The sequence below is a fragment of the Oncorhynchus tshawytscha genome, linkage group LG21 (assembly GCF_018296145.1).
Source record: "Oncorhynchus tshawytscha isolate Ot180627B linkage group LG21, Otsh_v2.0, whole genome shotgun sequence".
Lineage (NCBI taxonomy): Eukaryota > Metazoa > Chordata > Actinopteri > Salmoniformes > Salmonidae > Oncorhynchus > Oncorhynchus tshawytscha.
Genome location: NC_056449.1, coordinates 23,488,116 through 23,499,060, shown reverse-complemented (window position 1 = coordinate 23,499,060; position 10,945 = coordinate 23,488,116).

The window sequence follows — 10,945 nt, the reverse complement described above, 5'->3', positions numbered from 1 at the left end:
GGTAGCTTTCTGATGGGCTGGTTATCATACAAAAGGTCACATTCATGAAGCAATTATATCAGAATAATTTTTGGGACTCCAACAAAATAGACTTGTAGAACTCTATAAGACAATCCTGTTATTTTACCAGCACATGGTTTCCAGTCCGAATCATCTATAATTGAAATGAACACCATTGTATGCAATGAGATACAGTGCTTTGCAAAAGTGTTGAGACCCCTTGGATTTCTTCACATTTTATTGTGTTACAAAGTGGTATTAAAATAGATTTAATTGCAAAAAAAATTCTCAACAATCTACACTAAAAAAATCATAGCTAAAATATAGTCGATGCATAAGTATTCAGACCCTTTTTGTTTACGCAAGTCTAAATTAGTTTAGGAGTAAAATGTTGCTTAACAAATCACATAAGTTCTATGGACTCAGTCTGTGTGAAATAATAGGGATTGACATGATTTTTGAATGACTACCTCTTCCTCTGTCCCCCATAAATACAACGTCTGTAAGGTCCCTCAGTCAAGTGTTGAATTTAAAGCACAGATTCAACTAAAATAGCCAGGGAGCTTTTCGAAAGAATCATAAAGAATGGCAGTGATTGGTAATTGGTAGATCGGTAAAAATATAAAATTAGACATTGCGTGTCTCTTTAAGCATGGTCAAGTTCATAATTATGCTGGAGATTATGTAATAAACCACCCAGACACATCAAAAATACAGTTGTTCTTCTGAACTAAGCTGCAGGACAAGAAGGAAACTGCTCAGGGCTGTTACCGTGAGGCCATTTTGGTGATTTTTAAAAACAGCTACTCTAGTTCAATGGCTGTAAAGGGAGAAACCTGAGGATGGATTAATATCATAGTGACTCCACAATAATGACTTAAAGGACAGAGTGAAAATAATACAAATATACAGAATAAAAATATTCCAAAACATGCATTCTGTATGCCACAAGGCAATAAAGTAATACTGAGCAAAGGAATACACTTTTTGGCCTAAATGCAAAGCCTTATGTTTGGGGCAAATCCAACACAACACATCACTGATTAACTGCCTCCTTATGCAAGCATTGTCGAGGTTGCATCATGGTATGGGTGTGCTTGACATCTGCAAATAATGGGGAGTTTCTCAGGATACAAGTTAATGGGATGGAGCTAAGCACAGTCAAAATCCTAGAGAAAACCCTGCTTCAGTCTGCTTTACACCAGAGACTGGTAGAGGAATTCACCTTTCAGCAGAACAATAGCCTACAGAACAAGGCCAAATTTACACTGGAGTTGCTTACCAAGAAGACAGTGAATGTTCCTGAGTGGCCAAGTTACAGTTTTGACCTAAATTTGCTTGAAAATCTATGGCAAGACTTGAAAATGCCTGTCTAGCCATGAACCCCAACATCTTGACAGAGATTGAATAATTTTTTAAAGAATAATGTGCAAATATGGCAGAATCCAGGTTGTGTACAGCTCTTATAGACTTACCCAAGAAGACACAGCTGTAATCGATGCCAAAGGTGTTTCTGAATACTATTGAAATTAATATATTTGAGTTATTTAATTTGTATTCATCTTAAATGCTTTTTGGAAATGTTTTTCCACTTTGACATTAGAGTATTTTGTGTAGATTATTGACAATGAAATACATTTTAATACTTCTTTGTAACACAATAAAATGTGAAGAAATCCAAGGGTTCTGAATTATTTTCCAAGGCTCTGTATATGATTGTATTCAATAACAGTAAGTTTGTAAGGTAAGTAAGGATGAGCCTATGGCACTTGTGAATGCATAGCTCTGATCTTTGGTGATTGAAAACTTGGCTTTACAGTCTAGTAGTTTATTGATACTTAATTCCCAGTGGGAAAAATTTGTTCTTTTGTGGGGTCATTGTAAGGTTGTTTGCTAGTTGAAACCAGAAAATTATAGCTTTAACTGGTTAACTGAAAGATAACAAAAATATGACATCTTTCCTTTGTATATTTTTTGACATCATGAAAAAAAATTGCCTGAAATTTGTAGAACCAGAAAACCAGTTTACTACTATATGATGTTATTATGCCAAATTGTGCTCACTGTGGTTATCTTTTGATAAGACCTGCATCTCTCTTCTATGGTCACAACCTCACCCCAGAGGCTTGGAACTGAAACCAATAGGAAAGGCTGAAATAAAAAGAAAGTGAATTTGAAAATCAAACGTGTTCATTAGCTGGACTCACTGGACCAGGATACTTGGGCCCAAACAATGTGGCACTCTCCTAGCATACAGCACAATAAAACGTCTCATTTCAATACCCATTTATGAGCTCATTAGAGAGAGAGACTTGCTGAAAAATAATAGCCACTCAATTTAAGCCTCACTTTCAAACATATAGTAGTGAAGTAGACTTTAGACTTTTTAATTGATTCCGTTGTGTTTGCTGTGAATTTGCCACTGATTAATTGCACTTCAGTGATCTAAAAAAAATGACACCAACTGAATGTTCTAACTTTCACCTAGTCACCTTAATTAGCATGGATTTGGGTTCTGTGGATTGAGCTCAGTGGTTGCAAGGAGCTCAAGTGGAGAGGTGGTGGTGATAAGCAACGTTAATAAAAGGTTTCCATGGCATTGAAAGCCAAAGCCTTTATGTCATGAAACTGACTGAGAAAAGCCCTCAGACGTCTCGCTGATTTGGTGCTATGATGTGAGCGTGCTCCTTCCTGGTTACGAATATTAACCAGTAGCTACACAATGGAGGCAGGCCGGTGACTTCAGAAGACTTGGTCGTTTACCATTAGATTAGACAGTAGATCTAGTCAACATGGACTAATACCATCTGTTTGCGAGTCTTACTGATGTCAGGAGAGCTCATCATGGAGAAAGGGTCTCTATTAATTTCTACAATATGCAATTGGTGTATTATACTGAAAACACCATGTAGATGTTGCTTGTATTCAATATGGTTTATTATTATTTTTTTGTATGTGAATATTCAGAAATCTTTGCCTGTATTCAGGAAGCATATGAGAGTAGGAGTGCTGATATAGGATCAGTTTTGGATCAGAATTAATATGATTATATAGAAAGGAGTACCTGTTGATTTGACAATAACCCACAATAATTGATTCTAATACTAGGCGTGTAAATTCTACTTCTGCTATTTGTGTGTAAGCCTACCCCCATTCACTTTTTCCAATCACCCAGTCCTGCTCAGCTGCCATTTTGTGGGTCCCATGGGAACTTCTTGTTCCTGTCAATCTTTAATGGAAATGCCCTTAAGAGGCTTGAGTGCCGCTGGGAACAGACCCTTTCAAGATGTATGGCGTCCGTTTTTTGGATCCAAAAGAAACAGATCCCTTCTTCTGTAAATATTCAGTCCCTGGTCTCAAATGAAAGCCTGTGAGTGAAAGTGAGCAGCACCCACACCCCCATCAGCATACCCTCCAGTCATGCTTTGACCACCACGGGGGAGGAGAGAGGAAGTTCATACCATTAAAAATACCAGCGCTTTGAGCAGTTATTCGTGGGTCCCACAATTTCCATTGATCAGAGACCACATAGGGCGACTGGTTTCACATGATCCCTCTTCTTTGCTTTGGCCCGCAAAAGTAAAACAAAGGGCTTTATTTGTCTGTCGTTCATGCAGCAACAGTATGGTTTATTAAAAACTCGTATTGTAATTATCAAGGTTTATTAAAAACTCGTATTGTAATTATCAAGGTTTATTAAAAACTCGTATTGTAATTATCAAGGTTTATTAAAAACTCGTATTGTAATTATCAAGGTTTATTAAAAACTTTTATTGTAATTATCAGGTTGGAGGGAGAGTATGGATGTTCTGTTTATTCACAAACAACCATACTGATGATTTGAAGTTTGGGCTTTTGTAAAATGTGGGTCTTCAAACATTTACAGTTTGAGTGAGACAAGACAAAGCATAATCTGTGTTGATACTGGTATGTGCAGCTGAATGACATATGCTTTAGTAACTGAAGTTTAGTCATTAGAATTGTCACAATTTACTCAGGAAATGACTGTACTAAGCAACATGATGGTTTCAACAAACAAACAAGTAGTTCATATAAACAGAAGTCATTAGGAGCGGTCAGTGGGTTCAGTTGATTTTCTATCATTGAATTACTATGCAGAAAAAAGAGGAGAGTGAATCCACAGTAAATGGTTCAGGGTAGCATGAGACCTGGGTTTCAGTATGAGTATGTCCTAGGATGTAGTGGGAACTGCCTGTGGTTTCATTTCATGTTTGACACGTGATTTCTCTGATAAGTTGTGGGGACTACGGTGGCCCTAATGGGACAGATCAAAGCTGAATCCCTACAGGATCTCTTACATCCACTCCTATTGTGTCATAGACAGAATGACAAATGTACTACAAGATGCAATGGGAGGTTTTATCAACATTATACCAATATATATATATATATGGTATAATATGTGACCAGATCTCTCCCTAATAATAATAGTTGTAGTAGTAGTAACAGAAGTAATAGAAGTACCGTGCTTCTACACCTGCATTGCTTGCTGTTTGGGGTTTTAGGCTGGGTTTCTGTACAGCACTTTGAGATATCAGCTGATGTACGAAGGGCTATATAAATACATTTGATTTGAAGTAGTAGTAGTAGTAATAATAGTAGTAGTAATACTAGTAGTATTAGTACTAGTAATAGTATTGGTATTAGTAGTAATATTTTAATTTTTACAGTGCATTCGAAAAGTATTAAGACCCCTTGATTTAAAAAAAAATGTTGTTACTTTACAGCCTTATTCTAAAATTGATTAAATTGTTTTTTTACTTCATCAATCTAGTCACAATACCCCATAATGACAAAGCAAAAAAGTTTTTTTGAAATTGGATCAAATCTGAAATATCACATTTACATAAGTACTCAGTACTTTGTTGAAGCAGCTTTGGCAGCGATTACATCCTCGAGTCTTCTTGGGTATAAAGCTACATGCTTGGCACACCTGTATTTGAGGAGATTCTCCAATTCTTCTCAGCAGATCCTCTCCAGCTCTGTCAGGTTGGATGGGGAGCGTCGCTGCACAGCTATTTTCAGGTCTCTCCAGAGATGTTCGATCGGGTTCAAGTCCGGGCTCTGTCTGGGCCACTCAGGACATTCAGAGACTTATCACGAAGCCACTCGTGCGTTGTCTTGGCTGTGTGCTTAAGGTCGTTGTCCTGTTGGAAAGTGAACCTTCGCCCTAGTCTGAGGTCCTGAGCGCTCTGGAGCAGGTTTTCATCAAGCATCTTTCTGTACTTTGCTCCGCTCATCTTTCCCTCGATCCTGACTAGTCTCCCAATCCCTGCCGCTGAAAAACATCCCCACAGCATGATGCTGCCACCACCATGCTTCACTGTAGAGATGGTGCCAGGGTCCAGATGTGACACTTGGCATTCAGGCCAAAGAGTTCAATCTTGGTTTCATCAGACCAGAGAATCTTGTTTCTCATGATCTGAGAGTCCTTTAGGTGCCTTTTGGCAAACTCCAAGCGGGCTGTCATGTGCCTTTTACTGAGGAGTGGCTTCCGTCTGGCCACTCTACCATAAAGTCCTGATTGGTGGAGTGCTACAGAGATGGTTGTCCTTGTGGAAGGTTCTCCCATCTCCACAAAGGAACTCTGGAGCTCTGTCAGAGTGACCATCGGGTTCTTGGTCACCTCCCTGACCAAGACCTTTCTCACCCGATTGCTCAGTTTGGCCGGGCGGTCAGCTCTGGGAAGAGTCTCGGTGGTTCCAAACTTCATCCATTTAAAAAATAATGGAGGCCACCGTGTTCTTGAGGACCTTCAATGCTGCAGAAATGTTTTGGTTCCTTTCCCCAGATCTGTGCCTCGACACAATCCTGTCCCGGAGCTCTACGGACAATTCCTTCAACCTCATGGCTTGGTTTTTGCTCTGACATGCACTGTCAACTGTAGGAATTTATGTAGACAGGTGTGTGCCTTTCCAAATCATGTCCAATCAATTAAATTTACCACAGGTGGATAATCAAGTTGTAGAAACATCTCAAGGATGAAAAACATGTGCCTTTTACTGAGGAGTGGCTTCCGTCTGGCCACTCTACCATAAAGTCCTGATTGGTGGAGTGCTACAGAGATGGTTGTCCTTGTGGAAGGTTCTCCCATCTCCACAAAGGAACTCTGGAGCTCTGTCAGAGTGACCATCAATGGAAACAGGATGCACCTGCGCTCAATTTCAAGTCTCTTAGCAAAGGGTCTGAATTCTTATGTAAATAAGGTATTTCTGTTTCTAAATTTTATAAATTTGCCAAAAAAATCTCACATCTTGTTTTTGCTTTTTCATTATGGTGTATTGCGTGTAGATTGATGAGGAAAAACATGTATTTAATCAATTTTAGAATAAGGCTGTAATGAAACAAAATGTGGAAAAGTCAAGGGGTCTGAATACTTTCTGACTGCACTGTATATGCACTTTGATAAATCTAAAGGCTCTACATAGAATACTCTGTATTCTATAATTGACAGTGTTGGGTAGTAAGGTAGTCTGAAGGCCAATTCTGTCTGTAGCTAAAAGGGTAATAAGCCTTTAGCCAATCGACAGTCCATCTTACAGTATGCCCCAGTGGGTTATCACTGTCTCCTTTAAAAGTGTTGCACTCCAAATTCCTATGGCGCCACATGTCTGCACTATCTAACTTGAAGTGTTCCAAAAAGTTTCCAGAGTAAGATTCAAGGTGCAAATCCATCAGGACTGGGGTTGCAAAGGGAGGCAATATTATTGGTAACTTTCGAAGTTTACCAGTAAACAACCAGAATGTTGGTATCTTTTCAAGTATTTTGTGTAATCTATCACAAGAAATCTAGTGGCCTTTTTGTGTACTTCACATTATCACAGGTGTCTGTAATTACAGTATCTGGCCATCTGTGTGGCTTTATTACATGTAAAATATATGTAAAATAACGAAATAAGATGATTTTAAAATAGAATGACAAAGCTGTTAAACATTATCCTCAATTTAAACCAACTTAGTGAACACCAGTGGTGTTTAATATGAGGGTTTCAGCATGAAATATGAAAACAGTCAATAGTTTGCAGAGTTAATTGAATATAATTCCATTGTGATTAGATGCTTAAAAAAAATATTAAGCTATTCTCTCTGTAACCATGTGGCCTATCTACTAGAAACTCATGGACACAAATACACAAAATTAATACTATTTATCAATTAAAAAAATATATAGAATAAATTACCAAAGTTATGATAGATTGCCATAAATTCTCTGTTAATTACCAATTACTGAAGATTCCAGTAACTTTCGTAAATTACCAGTAAATTTGCAACCCTAATCAGGATACAAAGTTGGCCTGGGACATGAGCTGGAAATGTGATTAGGGCTTGAACCTGCTTTGGAAGAGAATGATCCACAGAGCCTTCAACCCAACACTATAATTCTACTATGGTTCCTCAGGAAACACTTAGCATTTATTTGACATAAACCTGTTTACTGTGACACATGATGAAGCCCCTCAAGTGATAGATGCTTCTGTTTAATGCGGTAGTAGTTCTTGGACACTTTGTGGTTTAGGTATAGGCAAGAGAGTCTGTGGTTGCTTTGGGCTGTTTGAAATCCAGAGCTGAGCCAGGCTCTCCAACATACTCACTGAAACTCCTGGGTGCTACTGGGGAAATACACCTTCTCGCTTTCCTGAGAGAGGATACACAAATTCACACACACACACACGCACACACCTTCCCTTTCATTTAGTAAGCAGTGGTTCATCAGCGGTGGCCTGGTCCAGTGGTTGAGGAAATGGTGATCAGAGGGCGGCTGTTTCAAATCCCATGAGAGGAGACTGGCTGCTTTGCCCTCAAGCAGGGCACTTCCCCAGAATTAAACGCCTAGCCATATGAGTGCTCTCTCCCAACGGTGACTTAAAATGGGCCTTATACATTACAACATAGGCTGTAGGAGGTTTTTAAAGATTCATAAAGGAATGCACATTTAATTACAAGAGGAAGTCTAGATTTGTGAGCTGACAATTGACCCTTTGTGAAATGTGAAGTTAATGAGAAATTGCTTAAAATATAATTTTCTATAGAACTATTTTCTACATATCTCTACAGCAATACGGTTCATCCTGATTCGGTAGCCCACATAATTCTAATTGAGGTTGTGTTGGGAGTTGCAGCACAACTCCATTTGTTTAATGGCAATGTGACAGCTTAACTCTTGCAGAGAAAACGGGCAGAAAGCTTGCTCTCACAGAACTCACTGGAACGTTTGTGTGACTGGTTCAGAGTCTTGGTACGGGAGAGGGAACCCCACCAGACCTTCAAAGGGACAGCTCTTTGGGGAAGTGTTGACAGACTGTTGGTTTGGACAGCTTGCAACCTATTAAACATGCACTACGTACACACACACGTTATGAACATATAACACACAAACATGTACAGGCATACACACATAGGGACACAGGCCTACAGGAAGCCACTGAATTATAGATACAGAAACAGGAAATTCCTCCCCCTTACCCTCTGTCACTCAAACTCTGACCTTGTACCTAATCAATTAGCAGAGCTAAAGGCAATTTGCTGGCCTCCCCTGCAACTCACTGAATGTATCTCTAATTTATGAGGGCCTCTCGAAACCAGCACACTCTACAGTTCTATAGAGTTCCTACCTAGTGGGTGGCCACTGGGTACTGTTTGTACCCTTGGAAACAGTCAATGCATTTTGCACAAATCAAAGAGCAAGAGCATGAGATCTAATTTCCATCTGTACAAATTCAGCCCATTGTACAACTATGTGGAAGTAGCCAATGTAACTGTAGACAGATTGTTTGAGAAATAGTCTAGGATTTTGGCTAATCTTACATGGATCTCCAAACCCTCCATATGGTGTCTAAAGCCCCATCCCGAGCCATCATGGTGTTTCCATTTGTAGAAACCTGACACCGGTCCTTGTATCCAGCCATTAAGTGTGTACCAGCCCCATCAATGCTGCATCTGTGAATCTCCCCAGGAGGCTGGGATGTAATCCCTGTTCCTCCCAGCCGCCAGCGGATCGGGAATCTTCCTGTTCACTCTCTCCCAAGAGGATCAGCTAAACATATTTCCCATGAAATTCAATGAGGTACAAATACCATTAAACATGGGATTTAGTGCGAGACCACTCCTATTGCCCCTATAGGAACAAATATGTTTGAATGACCATATCTCATTCCGGTATTCCTTCCTGTTGTATTCTGGAATTCCTTCCTGTTGCATTCTGGAATTCCTTCCTGAAACATAATGCTCATTCTTAATATTGTGACCGTTGACATATAAATTGTATGTGGAAAGTTGCTAGTGCTATTCACTGTGACTTCACTTGCTCCTTTTCAAACTGGGCTAGGTGTGTCACTCATGCTAGGGACACGCATTCAAGTACATAATAGATCAAACTAAGTGTTGTGGTTGCCTTCGTTTACAAGGGAGTGTCTACACACTGCACATTATTTACTGGTGTCCCTGGCTCATATTTCACTCACTAATATGTAGAGTAAATAACGATGAGTCAGTCCATGGGAATTTCACATGAACTCAGAACACTGTCTAGCAATGTACGAATGGGTTGTTGTCAGTATAAATCAACACAGTGAAGTGATTAAATTATCACAGAGGACAGCATTTCCTTGATTTCAATAGTTCACCATGCAAACTAATGAGCACGTTCACTAGACAGAACACACAGGGGCTACAGGATGATGATCAATTTTCTATGGGACTGATCAACACGTTCGCTTGATGGGTATGGTTTAGTTTGCTTTAAAAATGCATGTGGAACAAGGCTAAAACGCCTATTAAAATGGGAATGTTAACCTCCTTGCCACAGGCGTTAATGGGAAATCGCTCAGTAGGTGCCGTCCAAATGGTTCAACTACATTATATTGCCAAGCCTCCCCATTCTTCTCAACAATGTAATGAGAATTGTCACCTAAACTAATGGATATTCCATAATTATCTCCAACCAGCTTTGATTGTAGAATTATTATACAGTCCTTCCTTTGAGCGGCTAGTTTGATTAGGGTTAAGGTGCAGGAAACCCCTGAAAAGTTAATTGGAGGAATTAAATTGTTAATTTGGTTACTCTTCACTTATGGGAAGCCTCTAACATTTGACATTGCTTTGAAAAGTTTTGACATCTTTGAGCACTTGACAGTAGCCTACTTGGGCACCTTTCGAGTGGGTTATGTAAGGAGGGAAAAACTCGGTCTTGTTTCCAAGGTGATGAGAGACTATCTCAGTGATTGATGTACAAGTCGTGCTGATATGCTTTAATGCCCACTTGGACCCACTGTCAAACGGGAGATGACCACCTTACAGATGTATGCCATATCACTCAATTAAGTTAGAGTATACAGTTCAAACATAAAGTAACATTTTATTTGAAGTTCATGACATTTGACTAGGTACTAAACTCACTATACACTATACTGTTGCTCTGTGTTTTTTACACCTTATTCACATCTATCAATTATAGGCCCGTGTGAAGGGGAGAATAAGTTTACAGGAAACGCAGATTGGAGCAGTAACAACTCTCAAAATTAACCAACCAAACAGTATTGGCAAAGGTGCTCCTGAAAAAATGTGTATACAAACAGAAAATCCAATTGATACTGTATAGACGTTGTACAGATAATAGCAAATCTCCTCTCCCAGTGAAAGTCAAGCCATGTTATATGAGTGTGTAGCCCGGCTTAAAGATGCACTCTTAAACTTTTGCATAATTTCATCCAATAGTTTTGAAAGTTGTGCTCCAGATCCAAAACGTCTCCCCGTACTTTGGGCACTAGGTCATCCATTTTGTGTGACTTGTTACGAATTTCATAATTAGTTTGATATCATACGAGTTTAGCAATTTTAATAATATGTTACAAATCCAATTAGTACAATATGTTACAAATATTTATTGTGCTTAAGACTGAGTGTGGCGTCTCGAGTGGCACAGTGG